General features: G+C 42.2%; 1 protein-coding gene across 1 annotated transcript in view; it reads left to right on the top strand.

The window, feature by feature from the left end:
* The window catches only part of LOC307183726 (uncharacterized protein), a 675,341-nt gene that overhangs the window by 476,735 nt on the left and 182,825 nt on the right, over nt 1-15,781 (top strand). Inside the window, exon 18 of the mRNA XM_079916659.1 lies at nt 2,609-2,678. The gene's annotated coding sequence lies outside the window, so the exon portion shown is untranslated. The remainder of the gene's footprint in view (nt 1-2,608; nt 2,679-15,781) is intronic.

Genomic DNA, 15,781 nt, shown 5'->3' on the forward strand with positions numbered 1-15,781 from the left:
AACAAAAAAGAATGAAAAGCAAAAGAAAAGGAGGAAAACTATTGGGTTGGCCAAGAATTTTGTTCGGGTTTTTCCATAAGATGTTACAGAAAAACCTGAACAAACTTTTTGCCCTACCCAATGTACGTGTACGTGTGTGTGTGTGTGTGTGTGTGTGTGTGTGTGTGTGTTTCTGTCTGTGGAGTTGCACCTCCAGCTGCTCAGGTCGTGCACAGCATGTGATTACCCAGATGAAGGGAAACACTTGTGAAGAAGGACAAAGACACAGTTTTAAATCTACAGAAAGCAAAAGAGAGGTCGGGGCCCTACAAGAGAAGACATCAGCACCCACGCCGAGTTCTCCCTGTCCGGCTTGGTGTGAGCCCAGGGGAAAAGCTAGAGTCCGGATTTCCTAGGCTGCCAAGAGATTGTGAAGGAGCGAAAAGATACTACCAGTTCACTGCCCTGATCGGCTTCTTAGACTAATAGATCTCAGTCTCAACTGAATATCAGAATTATCTGAGGGGCATTTAAAAATCTTAATGTCAGGCCACACCCCAGACCAGTTAAGTTAATGTTGCTGAGAACCTCGCATCAAAGATTTAAAAAACCTGAGTGATTCCATGGGCAGCCCAGGCTGAGCATCCCTGCTCTGGAACACTCTTGTTGACTTTGAATTTCTTAGATTATTGGCAGATTGCTTTCATCTGATTTATGCTCATCACGCATGCAGTCAGTTAAGACCTGGCCCCAAATTCTTCTCACTGCCTGTCTTTGATACTCTGTATCCTTATTTACTTGCATTGATTTAAAGATGAGCATGAACTGGAGACAAGTCATTAATTCATACTTAAAAAATAAAGAGCGAACAAAATTGTGAAAGTATTTCCCAGCCCTCCCACATCCTATCTAACTTCTTGAGCCGCAAATGCCTTTGCAAAATAAAACTTCAGTCCTAAAAAACCCAGCAAGCCAAATGTTTCTTTTCCCGTTTTCGGTCAGTTCCTTGATTTTATCTCTAGCCAAAAAAACCCAAAAAACAAAGCACCTTTTTGGAAGATCTGCTACCTCTTCAAGTAACTTTTTTTTGGTACATGTGATAATGTGGTAATTCTGAACTTTTTCTAAGAAAAATTATACCAGACAGACAGGTCTTAGATAATTTTCCCCACCACCATTCTCTTGTCCTGTTTTTTAAAAAGTTCTTTTAGAAGTGCCTCTTCCAATCAAAGGTCGGCCGTTTATTTCAAGATCTATAAATAGCTTTGGTTTTCCTAATATTCTTCTAGCATATTGTATTCCTCTGCTCTCTGCAGTGTTCAATTTCTTCCCAGTTTTTTAATACCAACACAGCCTGAAAAATATTTCCCTGGGGGGAAAGTTATGACAAGTGCCCTAAAACAAAAGCGACCATGCCAAATGCTCAGAGAGTGCTTAATAATTAATGAATGAATGGAAAAATAGCAAAGTGTCTTTCTAGCCCAGGTATAGATTTCAGCACTAGGAATCACCATACATTCCTAGGTAAATATATATGTCACAGTGCTGGAGAAATACCTAGAGAAAACTGTGCTGTTAGAAACTTTGCCAGCGGCTACTACCATAAGCCATTAGATAGACTGTCCAATCTCCGCTTTCATCTCTGCTCTGAATCTCTAATGCACCTTGGGGAAAACCTGCTTGGATTCAGAACAAAAGGAGAAGAACTGAGATCATTTGGTGACTTAGGGACTTCGTTTATTGCCACTTGAGATGATCAAATTACCTTTATTTTTATCTCAATCAATTCATCTAACTTCCGCATTCATGTTTTTGTCTTGTTTCTCTCTTTTAAACCATGCATCCTTCAGTATGACACACTTAGCCATGCTTCCAGGTTCTCAACCACCTAATCTTGAGGAGTAGCTAATGATTGAGCAAAACGTTTTGTTTCAGGATTTAAATCAAATATGTCTAAAAGATATGTTTCGTATGTCTAAAAGAAAATCGACCCCCAGGAATCACGCCCAAATCTTTAGTGGACCCAGCTTGTCTCCTCCCCAGTCCAGGGTTTGATGGTCCGTGGAAAAGACCCTAGATTTTGGGAAGACTTGTTTTTCAGTCTGTTCTCTGCTCTTTCCAAAGGTGTATTACTTTTTGAAAGAGGAGTAAAAGTGCATTGTTTGGAAATTTAGTTCTTGTTTTGGCTAATAGGGTGGGGTTGGTTATTTATCTGATTGTATTAGTTGTTGACCTGCCCCATGATGACCAGTCTTGAGGAGACTAATCAGTTTGGAGAGAACGCAGATAAAAACAGACACAAGGTTCATCAGGCCCCTCTCAGCCAGACTGTCCCAATATGCCGCTCTTTCACAAGCCCTGTATTTCCATACCAGAATTCCTTAATGGTGTTTCTCCACCAGTCTTCTGAATTCCCAATTCTGAGAACAATGGATCAAGAAGTCAGGAAAAGGGGAAACCAGTATTAGAAATCTCCTCTGAGAATTAAAGCTTAACAAGTTGTAGAGACTTTACTGGTCGGAAGGAATCCACTGACTTGAGAGCAGAGAAGCTGACAAGGGGAGTGAAAGGTTGAGGGGGACATTTCTGGGAACCTAGTCGTTGACAATCTAATCCATTCCCCTTGTAGCTTCTGCCATGCTTGTAAGTGGGTGGCCATGCTTGTAAGTGGGTGACCCTGCACCTGTCTGCTGCTAATGGTGAGTCATTCTTGCAAATAAAATAAATATTAATAAGATTATACACATAGTATACTTTCTACAAATGCTGTGAGTGATGTTCCAAGAAGTAATAAGTTTTGCAAACAAATGAAGTCCTTAAATTGGCAGTTTTAACATGTGATTCTGTGTCGTGTCGTTACTCTTCCTTGGAGATCTGAATGCTACATTATTGGAATGCTATCTTATAATGTTTGCTTGTGTTTATCCAGAATGTGAATATTGCTATAAGCTACAGTTCTTCGTAATGACATTAAACTTAAAATTTCTTATTCTTCTTATTTATTCTTATATATCAAACAAATTTTCAGATTACCATAATATGGATTGAGTATAAAGAGTCTTAGGAGTGTTTTAAGAAAAACTTATGATTTCAGAAATTCCAGAGAATTCCCGAGAATTCTTCCTTGCCCTCAACTATATCTCCTAAATTTCTCTTAGAGTCTGGTGCCGTATCTATGCCCCTGACCTGAACTGCCATCCCCTTTGGAGAGACCTCATAGAAACACAAGTGTGTCCATTTCATCCCCTCACATAAGACATTTTAATGGCTGCCCACCCCATTAAAAGGTACTCAATCTCATTAGCAACCTGAGAAATGAAAATTGCAACCACAATTAGAGATCAGTACATACCTATCGTCATGGCACAAAATGAAAAGTCACAGCTCCATGAGGCAGGAACAGTATTTGTTTTTGCTCACCATTTTATTTATAAGTTTAGCACAGTGCCAGACATATAGCTCAGTGCCCCTCTGTAGATGGATGAACGGGTGGATAAATGAATGAGAATGGACACACCAGAGCTTCATGCTATATATCGCACACGGCATCACCCAGACACCTGGCCAGGTAGGAGGTCCTTTGGGTATTGCCCCAAGTGGCTTTTTTCTCTGAGGCTGACAGTCAAGGTCCCTTCACTTATCCACAATGCTTTCTCCTATCACAGTGGAGAAATTGATTCTTTTGAGCCCAAGTTTTCCCATCTTGAACACGGGCCTGGTATTTCCTTCCTTCTGAAAATTTATCAAGCTGTATCAAATTATATAAAAATCCATTCAAACATAGCCTAACATCAGCGACGCCATTTCCTCATGTTTTGCCGAATTATGGTGAGAAACAAATGAGGTAATGCACGTAAAATTGCTCCATAAAGCACAAGGCATCGTGCAGAATTAGGATCCAGCATGATTAAGTCAACTTGCCTCCAATCACAACCCTGTCCACCTGAGCTTACACCACAGGGCCTGGGCTTAGCCTTGAGCCCACCTGGAGAGATCCTCTATCTATCTGGAAACCCCTTCTTTTCTGGCTCTCTCTAACCTGCTTTGGGTGCCTCATATTCCGGAACCTAACTTCATTAATCAAGGTCCTCATTCTCTCTGGACATAAATGGATTGTAGAATGAAACCCACTTGGCTTTGGGGCTTAGAATTTCCTTGACCCTTGACCAGTTTCTTAACATTTCTGAACCTCAGTTTCTACATCTGTAAAACGGGAATGGTAATCTCTCCTTAACAAGGATGTTTTTGAGAACTGAATAAAGCTGTGTGCTCAAAGTAGCATTCTTACTGTCTGGTTCACAGTGAGTGTAAGATATACATTAGTTCACCTCCTTTTCCCTCTGGGTGATCTCAACTAATTGAAAAGCTCATCTTCACTAATAGAAGAGGACAAAAATGCAGGGTTTGGTATGACAAAAGGTGGAAATATCAGGTTGGGTAAGGTAGCTTTCAGTTCCTTAATAAAGCAGAGGGTGAGAGATTTCATCACACAGAAGCCCTCCAGCCTCTCCTAGTGGTCACTGAACCTTCTGGGTGATGGGAGGACTGGAATACATAAGAGCTCACTTGCTGAGCAAAGACTTTTGTCTGAAAGTGTGTTATAGAAGCATGATGGTTTTATAGATCTCAAAATCATGGCTAGCTGGAACTTGCCCATCCTAAGTTTGAGTGGGCCACTTCAACACATTCTGGGAACCATGCCAGCAACAACTGAATACCAGTTGGTCGCCCCCAAATCACTTACTCCCTAAACCTGGACTTTTAGTCTAAGGAATTATTATCTTAGACCAAGACTTGCAATAGGATGCCCTTGTCATTGGCTTGTAGTCATTTAAGACCACCCCTTACTGCTCCCTCCTCCGTGCACCTATGCACTGTGTAGGCTGGGTCTGCACAAAGGACCCTCCCCAATCTTGTACTCTGTCAGTCAATAGTGTAAACCTTTGCACATGGAAACTTATACCTCAGGATCAGGGAATGTTTCCCTTGGTTTTGAATCAAAATAATTCCTGCTGTATTTGAAGTATGTTTTTGTTGTTGTTGTTTTAAACAGAGAAAGAAGAGCTTTTCACTGTTACCAGCTCCCAGAACCATCTTTCCTCTGGCTTCTGATTTCTTGCTGCCCACTCACACTGAGGTTCCCGGCCTCAGCTCTGTGACAACCAGGGTGCTGGCTGTCGGCACCACGGATGTCGTGTCATCCCTGAAATGCTTTGGTTCTGTGTCCTTTCTCCGTTGCTTTCACACAGACAAGGATTTGGTGCACAATATGCAAGTTTGCCTATTTCCACTCTGACTCAGTACATGCATTGAACCTGAAGGGACTGTAATCAGACACAAAAGGCTCTTAAATATAAGCAGCTCATGTCAGGGATCCCCTAGCAGAGTCCCGATTTCAAGTATTACATTCTATTTCCCAGTCAGGAGTTTTCAATTTCTATTGTGAAAACAGTCACTTCGGTGAAGATTAAGAGCAGGAATATGGTTGTGAAATTGACCTGTCAGACATGTAAGTGATGAGGAGAGTCCATGTGTAGTAGTCAGGGCAGAATCAACCTAGGCAAGAAGAAAGTATGCATTTTAGCAAGAGCCTTTTTTCCGCTGTGGGAACCCCCAGCAACAGGATGTGCATTTTTCATTGAGTGTGGTTTTACTGCCCTCCAGTGTCTCAGAGTGTTAAGGACTTATTGAACCTAAAAATGCCTTCTCACCACTGGCTGTGGATTTTATAGTCCCTGAAAAAATATTAGAACTCAGTGAAAAAACCATTAGAGATAGTCTAGTGAACATGATCAGCCTTTGTATAGGTGGAAAACTGGGGGCCAGAGAGGAAAGGCAGGTTCAGCCTGCCAAAATAAGAGGCAGCATAGCAAGGATTAATCATCTCATTCATTCATTTGTTCATTCATACATTCATTCACTTGTAGCACGTGTTCCTTTTCTTGTATAATATTGGAAAAAATAAATTGTATTCTTTGTTCCCTACGTTATATCACTTTCTCTGAAGTCCCTGAGGACTCCAGAGCCAGAGTTCTTAATTCAAACTTTGTCCCTCCACTCCTTTATATCCCTTAGGAGAGAGGAAAGCCTGGGTCCTTGTCACTCACAAACTCTTTACAGAGTTTGGCACATGTTAGGTGTTAAATCAGTATTCATTGAAGCAGTCAACCAACTAATGAATGGAAGGATAATTTGTTGCAATATAAATTGTGGTGTTTTTGTTGTTGTTCTCATTGCTATAAGTATATAAGCATTTCATTGAAAGAGCAGAATTTAACAGGATACCAGCACAAAATAAAACTCTCTCCCAGTTACTGTACTTTTATACCTGCTTGGTGGGCTAGGTTTTTTTTTTTTCCCTTCACACATTGCTTAAATTTAGGTTGGGTCTTACGATGTTTGTGGTAACTTTCAGATATAAAAATGACCTCAGGTCACTTTTAAACACAGTGATTTAACTTTCCAGTCACTTGAAGGTGGACTTCTCCACTGTTCTAGTACTAACCTTAGATGTGGGGAGAGGATCATGGTGAGATACCACTTATGCTCTCAAACTGACAAAGATAAACGCATGTTGTAGTAGGGCTTCCCTGGTGGCGCAGTGGTTGACAGTCTGCCTGCCGATGCAGGGGACACGGGTTCGTGCCCCGGTCTGGGAAGATCCCACATGCAGCAGAGCGGCTGGGCCCGTGAGCCATGGCCGCTGAGCCTGCGCGTCCGGAGCCTGTGCTCCGCAACGGGAGAGGCCACAACAGTGAGAGACCCGTGTACCCCTCCCCGCCCCAAAAAAAGGCAAAGTATCTGGGAATGTCAAAAAAAGTATGCACAAGTAAATTGTGATAGATTCACACTATGCAATGTTATACAGCAGTAGGGATGAACAATTTATAATTACTTGCAAGAACATTTTAAAATCTCTAAGCATAACACTGAGCAAAGAAGACAGACACAAAAGCGCATACATATATATATATATATATTTTTTTAATAGATTTATTTATTTATCTTTGGCTGTGTTGGGTCTTTGTTGCTGCACGTGGGCTTTCTCTAGTTGCGGTGAGCGGGGGCTACTCTTCATTGGGGTGTGTGGGCTTCTCATTGCGGTGGCTTCTCTTTGTTGAGGAGCACAGGCTTTAGGCGCGTGGGCTTCAGTAGTTGTGGCACGAGGGCTCAGTAGTTGTGGCTCAACAGGCTCTAGAGCACAGGCTCAGTAGTTGTGGCACATGGGCTTCGTTGCTCTGTAGCATGTGGGATCTTCCCGGACGAGGGCTTGAACACATGTCTCCTGCACTGGCAGGTGGATTCTTAACCACTGTGCCACCAGGGAAGTCCCCAAATGGCATATATTTTTGAGTCCATAAAAATCTTAAAGTATAAAAAAGAAACAAAATCAGCATAGATTTATAGTGAATGAAATCAGAACGGAGGTTAACTTCGGAGGGATAATAGTAATGGGAGTATGAGAGGTAAAATGTGGTTCAGTCTATAAAAAGGTTTCATTAAGCTATAATCATAATACTGTCTTGTGATATTTAAATATATGTGAATATACAGACCCTCTTATATATGTATGCATATTTATTAAAATATTTTAATATGTAAAACATATTAGAAAATTATAATGCATGCATATTAAAGTAAACAACAATAATATCCAATAGGCAGGACAGAGTTAAACTGGAGATTAAATATTCTAAGGTCTTTGTATTATCCAAGAAGTATAAAAAATAACCAATCTGTATAAAAAAATACAAAGCTATGTTTTAATATTTAGAATGATAAATAAAAGACTAGTAAAAAAATATATGGCTAATAAGCAAATGGAGGAGAAAAATAAAATAAAAAGAATTATCCTAAAGAGAAACTAAGACAAAAGAGAAAAAAAAAAGATTGTAGAACAGATGGGATAAATAGACAACACAGAAAGATAGCAGATTTAAATCCAAGTATGTCAGCAATCATGTTAAATATGAATAAACTAAATATGTCAATTAAATGACAAAGATTGTCAGACTGGGTGAAAATTTTTTTAAAACTATTTGTCACTTACATGAGACACACTTTAATATATGAGGATAAAGAAAGATTCAAAGTAAAAAGATGAAAAAAGAAAGACTGTAAGCAGTATTACTATGGTCTGAATGTTTGTGGCCCTCAAAATTGATAGGTTGAAATCCTAACTCCCAAAGGTGATGGTACAAGGAGGTGGGAGCCTTTGGGAGGTGATTAGGTCAGGAGGGTGGAGTCCTCATGAATGAGATTAGTGACCTTATAAATGAGGATCCAGAAAGATCCCTCACCCCTTCAACCATGTGAGGTCACAGTGACCTTGAGAAGTCTGTGACCTGGAAGAGGGCCCTCGTTCAACCCTGCTGGCTCCCCAATCTCAGACTTTAGCCTCCAGAACTATAAGCAGTAAATTTCTGCTGTTTTTAAGCCATCCAGTCTGTGATATTTTGTTATAGAAGCCTGAATGGAGTAAGGCAAGTGTGCAGAAGAAAAGCTTGTATACCAATACTAATATCAGACAAATTAGATTTTAAGGCAAAAAGCACTGCTAAAGATCAAGAGATATAGTGATAAAAGTTTCAATTAACTAGGAAGGTTGTGATGGTTAATTTTTATGTGTCACCTTGACTAGGTACAGTACCCAGATATTTATTCAAACATTATTCTAGATGTTTCTGTAAAGGTAGTTTTTAGATGAGAGTAACCATTAAATCAGTAGCTTTTGAGTAAAGCAGATTACCCCTCATAATGTGAGTGGGCCTTGTCCAATCAGTTGAAGGCCCTAAGAGAAGACTGACCTCCCCAGAAGAACAGGGGATTTCTGCCAGTAGAGAACCTTTGGACTCTTCCCTGGGTCTCCAGCTGCTAGCCTACCCTGCAGATTTTGGACCTGCCAGCCTCTACAGTCATATATATGTATATATGTCAGAGACGATCAAATATATACGCATGTAAAACTGCTTACTGTGTTTGTACCTTGATCGAGCCCCCAAGATATCCTTTTACTACCTTGTAAGGTTGGTAGTTAGGATATTCCCATTTATAGGCACAAAAATAGTACTAAATGGTTACATAACTTGCTGAAGGACATACACCTACTAATTATTAGGATCAGATCAGAACCCACACCTTGCTGACACCGAACTCATTTTCTCTTCCCATTGATTCATCTCCTCTTTTCAATAATCTTACTAATTTAGTCTGGCCTGTTCCCCCATTTTGAAGAGGGAGATGATGACTTGATTTTCTAGCCTGATAGACCCATAGCACAGCACCCATGGAGCTCGCTGGGGGGCCCCTGTCTTTCCACACAGGCTGCCCTGCCGACTCCCTGCCTTTGCTCGCAGTTCTCTCTGCCAAGTGCACACGTAACGCTTTCAGGGCACTATCACTCTCCAAGTGACAGATCTTAATGCTCCTAATTGTCCCCCATTATATCATCATTACTTTTTCTGTGGAATTAAAATCCTTTTCATGAAAGGGCAAAAAAAGTTCATCTGCCTTACAGCATATCCCAAACTTCTCTATTGGAATAGTTAGTTCTTTAAAATTTCCAGCTCTGGCTCCAGAGTGACTTTCATTATCTTTCCCCATGGCAGTTTGTGGGAAGGATGTTGCATTCACACAGTAACCTCTCCTGTCAGTTTCTTCCTTTTAAAATGAAAGCTGCTAAACAGTGAGTCCTAGAGGGTAGAGGCTATATCTTAGTACCCTCCATGTGCCTGGCACCGTGCCTGACACATATATCATAGGTGATCATTACATGCTTACCAAATAAGTTATTGGAACTTCATCATTCCTTTTTTCAAGCACATTTGAATCCTCTGCCTTCAAATCTGTGGGGTGGTCCTCAAGCTTGTTAGAACTAGAGCAAAACAAATTTAAAAAGATATAGGTGGGAATTTTATGTCCCATTTTACAGGTGGTGAAACTGAGGCATGAGAAACTGAGATGCTGAAGCCAAGCGCTACACAGCAGAACCACAGCAGAGGCAAAGCCAGTCGGAGATGATCAAATACCTTTCCTCTCTGCATCCTTCTGCCTGGACCCCTCCCAGTCTCTTGGGTTGGTTCACTCTTTCTTTCCTTTTTTCTGTTGTTACCATTGCAGAAGTTCCCCCTCTCTTAAACCAGTGTAGAAATTACTGGCAGCATAGGATCAGTGAGGTATAAACGCTTCTTCGTCAACATCAGAGCAGGGACCAAAGGCAAGCGCTGTGAAATTCCTTCCCATCTAAGCTTCCAAGGCAGCATCTTTGACCCATGGGTCAAAAGAGAGTGGCTCATGTCACATTCTGTGGCCATTGTTTGCTGGCCTGTTAGTTTCCCCATGGGGTGGCTGGAGGCTCCTGGAGAGACAGTGAGGGGTCATCAGGGGGAGAGTTCAGACCCTGGAGTTACAGCCCAGCTCTGGGGCCTTGGCTATGCACTCATTCAGTAAACACTGACTGACAGGCACCATGCTGCCACTGGGGGATGTTATGGTAACAAGATAAGCATGGTCCCTGCTTCATGGAGCCTTCAGGGTTACATCTCGAAGATAGGCATTTGATGAATGAATAAAAGCATGGCTAATATTTATGAGTGCTTACTGTGTGCCAGACACTGTGCAGTTTCATGCATTATTTGAAGAGGAACCAGTAAGCAGCAGAGCTGAAGATTCAAACCACATCCATTTCTGTCTGGCTCTAAGGCCCAAACTGATGAAAAGAGAGGATATCGAAAATACTGAGTAAAATGTCTAGCACTTAGTGAGCATCGTGGTAGAATGGCATGAATCTGGATTTGAGTCAGAAGGTTAGGGCTTGTATCCTGCATCTGCCCCCTCTGTGATGATGGACCGCAGGGGTGAGGCCACATCAAGGGGGATGAAGCTCCCTGAGGCAGGGCCAAGCAGGTTCACTACCTTGCCCTTAGCAGCTGGCACAGAGAAGCTGCTAGAGTTCAATTACATTGGCCTGACTTAAAATATCTTGGGATGCGACAACCTGGGTGAACCTTGAAAACATTGTGCTAAATAAAATAAAGCAGACACAAAAGGACACGTATTGTGTGACTCCACTTAGATGAGGTACTTAGAAGAGTCACATACATAAAGAAAACAAAGTAGGATAGAGATTACTAGGGGGTGGGGAGGAGGTTTAGTCTTTAATGGTTACGGAGTTTCTGTTTGGGATGATTAAGAAACTCTGGACGTAGATAGGGGTGATGGTTGCCCCTTGTGAACGTACTTAATGCCAGTGAATTGTTCCCTTTAAACATGGTTTAAAATGGTAAGTTTTCTGGTATGTATATGTACCGCAATAAAAAAGTAATATTTTTTAAATTAAAAAAGTAAATATCCTGGGAAACCAAGCAATGTCACAAGAGCTTAGAAAACAGTCAGAGGGGACAGACCTGCAAGGTACCAATGGAGAAATCACTTCTTGATGATACGCTGTGGCTGATTACTTACTCGGCACTAATAATACCTTCCCGTGTACACTGTGTACTCCTCCACCACCAGAATAGAAGCGATTATTTCTGTTCTGCACAGAAGAGGAGAGCTTAAGTGCTTTCCTGTCAGCTTCACACTGATGGAGTCTGGCCTTGAACTTAGGTCCTTGAACTCAGATCTAAGCATCACAGCGGGCTCCTCCTCGGGAAAGCAGCCTCAGTCCAAGCAGACCCTGATTGGGGTGGGGTAACAGCTGTCATTTGAAGGTGAGTTTTAATGAGATTCCAAGGTTTCCTGGACCTGAAGACTGAGTTTCCTTTGGAAGCAGTCACAATTAAGATAACAGGAAAGCTCTAACCAAATCCATATGCTCTCAGATCTTCTGCTAACGAGAACTCTATACAAATAATGGTGCACATGAAATGGGATTTCTTTTGAGCTAAGGAGGAAGACTAGCTTTTCTCCAGTGGTCTAGTCCTCAGCTGTACCTTCTCCATCCCAGGGGAGTGGATGAGTACGTGAGGCTAGGCAGCTGCCCTTCCTTCTAATGCAGCATCTGACCATTGCCCTAATAGAGCGCTTCTCCAGAAGTGGCCATATGTCCTCGAGGGGCAAATTTTCCCCTGGTTGAGAACCACTGCCCTGAGGGAAGACCTCTATGGGGAGGGATTGATTCATTCAGGTCCTCAGCCCTCCTTGGTGTGCTAGTCTTTTCTGCTGCCCCTGCCTACTCAGTGCTGCGGAGCCTATAATCCAGGAATGGTGCATGCTGAATTAAAGAAGGGAGCAATTCCAATCCCGGACTCGCCCCACATCTCCCTGTTATTGTATGTGCAAGGCCCCGTGGGAGCTATAAGACGTTTGTAGTGTGTTATTCAGTGATGTAAATGAATGAAGAAATTAAATAGATGTTACAAGTGGTTGGTGAGGGCCCAGGCCCCAGGTAGGCCACTAAAGGGAATCTTGTGGTCCCAGCTCTTGGATAACCTACCAGAAATATCTGAGTGAAGGGACTTGGCAGGTGTGTCTCAGTGCAGCTGGCCACACACGTGCTGGAATGCCTCGTGCGTGGGAAACGGACTTTGCAGACTCCCATACTGGGGATGCTCCAGCCTGGCCTTGGGGGTTGGTGTGTATGAGAGTCACCTCAACGCATCAGAAAGCCACCCTGCCCACCCCCCCCACCCAACACCTCCAGCCCCGTGAGGACAAAACAGTAGAGCTGTTAACAGCAGGTCACAGCAAAGTCACAGGCAGAGAGAGCAAGACAGTGTTTAGCCCATTATGAACTTTCAGTAACTGCTGGTCAGGACTTTTCTTCTGGATAATACAAAGGAGGCAGCAGGTTCTCTGCCAGCTAAGAGAGGACCTGCTCCCTGTTAGTCACAGTTTCATAAAACAAAGGTCAGCAATTTCTGAACAAATTCGATTTTAGAGTAACATTTTCTGTTTACTGGTTTTGTTCATTTTAGACTTTTTAAATGAACGATAAATGTAATATTTATTACAGAAAAAGTAACTATATACAAAGAAGTGCAATGGCACAGAAGATAATTCATAATAATCCTACTGCCAAAGAGAGTGCAGCAAACAATTTTGACATTTTTTATCATAATTTTGTCAAGGCTTTTTTTCTTCCATGATTTTTATTTATTTTATTATAAATTTATTTATTTATTTTTGGCTGCATTGGGTCTTCGTTGCTGCGCACCGGCTTTCTCTAGTTGTGGTGAGCGGGGGCTACTCTTCGTTGCGGTGCACGGGCTTCTCATGGCAGCGGCTTCTCTTGTTGCGGAGCATGGGCGCTAGGCACGCGGGCTTCAGTCGTTGTGGTGCGCGGGCTTAGTTGCTCCGCGGCATGTGGGATCTTCCCGGACCAGGGCTCAAACCCGTGCCCCCTGCATTGGCAGGTGGATTCTTAACCACTGCGCCACAGGGAAGCCCTATTTTTATTTTTAGAAGTGATGTGTCGTATTACAGTCCCAGCAAAAACTAAGTGATACTTGAAGAGAGTCTAGTAAAGTTACTGTTAATGAGGGAGTGGGCAGGATGTAAGGAAACTGCAAGAGGTGGTGCAGCACCCACCCTGGCGTGTAGTGACAGGGAGGTGCCACCCCCACCCCCAGCCTAAAGAGGATGGGGGAGAAACAGTGGCCACACCCAAGACAGAGAGCTGGAAGGCTGCATCGGGGGAGGACCCCTTGAGAAGAAGAGGGGTGATGGGGCATCACAGGAAGAGGGCAAATACCTTGTCCTCCAGCTTCTGCCTCCCTGCAGGGGCCCCAGAAACCAGTCAGCATGGTTGCAGAAGCACATGCCAGGGTGGGCAAGGGTAGAGGGCCAATCTGGAGGAGCAGACAGACATCCAGCCCGAACAGGAGCACGTTCCTGTGGTCTAATATTCAAACATTATGGATAAAGCTACCCCTCTCCACAAAGAGGTGACCATTGGTTTAAGTGTGGTCCAGATCCTTCAGACATTTTTCTAGGTAGTTAACTGTATACTATATGCCATCATAAAATGTGCAGTTTTGTTCTGTGTATATGTGGGGCGGGGGTTATAAATGGTCTGATGCTGGTATTGTTAGACGACCTGCCTTTTCACTCAACAATATATCCTGGACTCTTTCTGTGTCAGCTCGTGTGGCGCTAACATGTTATTTTAACCTGCCGCAAGGTGTTCCCCAGTGTGGTCCATGGGAAGGCTGTTTTCCAATATCGTGCTTCTTGCTCTCGACTTTTGGGGCCATGGCAAGATTGCAGTTCCCTTCTCTATTAAACTCAGGTGTGCCAGTGCAGTTTTCTTTAGGGAAGGACATATAAACCAAAGTCCCATGTGTTATTTCCAGGGACAAGCTGTAAGAGCCAACAAAAGCTTCCCCATCTCTCTTCCTCTGCCACTGGGACTAGGAATGTATCAGACCAGTGATGTCCAATAAAAATGTAATACAGGCTGCTCTGTAATTTGAAATGTTCTAGAAGCCACATTTTAAACATTTTTTAATAGATAAAATTTTGATTCTATGTTATTTATCCTATATATTCAAACTATTATCATTTCACCATGCAATCGAGATTGAACATTATTGAGATACTTTACTTTTTTTTTATACAGAGCCTTTGAAATCCAGTGTGTGTTTTACACTCACAGTGCGTATCAGTGCCGATCCGCCACACTGCCAGGGCTCAGTAGGCACTCGCAATAGCCTCAGTAGATAGCAGCTTCCATATGGGACAGCACAGTCCTACCTGGATCTCAGGACGACACAGAGCTGAGCTCACAGCCAAAGCATGATAGGCATACGGTGTGCCTGAGAAATAAATTTCTGCTGTTTTAAGGCATCACGGTTTGGATGTTGTTTGTTCCTACAGCATCGCCTGGTCTATCCAGACAGGCACACATCCTAACTCATGTAATCATTTTCCCATGGATGGACATATAAGTTGTTTCAGGTTTTTCACTGTCATAAAAATGTGTTAATACACATCCTTATGTGCATTTCTGATGCTCATATGCAAGTTTTTCTCTGGAGTAATTACCCAAGAATAAAATTATATGAGCACATTTTAACACATATGTCTAAAAAGTTGTCCAGATGGACTTTACAAATTTTCACTTCCATCAGCAGTATCTGAAGGTAACTGTTTTTTCCATATCCTTACCAATAGTTCATATCATCAAATTTTTCATTTAATAGTGGTTTTTTTTTGTATTTACCTTTTGATATTATACTTGACAAAATAGATAGCTGTTCTTTTTAACATCATAATTTTTTTTTTTTTTTTTTTTTTTTTTTTTTTTTTTGCTGTACGCGGGCCTCTCACTGCTGTGGCCTCTCCTGTTGCAGAGCACAGGCTCCCGGACACGCAGGCTCAGCGGCCATGGCTCACGGGCCTAGCCGCTCCGCGGCACGTGGGATCCTCCCAGACTGGGGCACGAACCTGCATCCCCTGCATCGGCAGGCGGACCCCCAACCACTGCGCCCCCAGGGAAGCCCCGTCATAAATATTTTAATCTAATTAAAAACTTTTATAAACCTTAATTTTAAGTGGCAGCATAAAAACATGGTACAGATATGCAAAGTTTATCTAGCCATTTCCTTAGTTTATTTGACATTTGGATTGTTTATGACTCAGGTTATACATAACATAATGAATATCTTTGTACATTCAACTTTTTCCACAGTTCAATTATTTTTCCTTAGGAAAAATTCTAAAAGTGTAAGTTTTGGGTCAAAGACCCATAAGCTTTGTTTTAGGCTTCTTGATATTTGCTAACAGGTTTTTTTTTTTTTTTTCCTCCAGAAGAATTGTATCAATTATACTCCTTTAGGGAAATTTCAGATTTTTATATAAG

This window comes from Stenella coeruleoalba (genome assembly GCF_951394435.1).
Source record: "Stenella coeruleoalba genome assembly, chromosome: 3".
Lineage (NCBI taxonomy): Eukaryota > Metazoa > Chordata > Mammalia > Artiodactyla > Delphinidae > Stenella > Stenella coeruleoalba.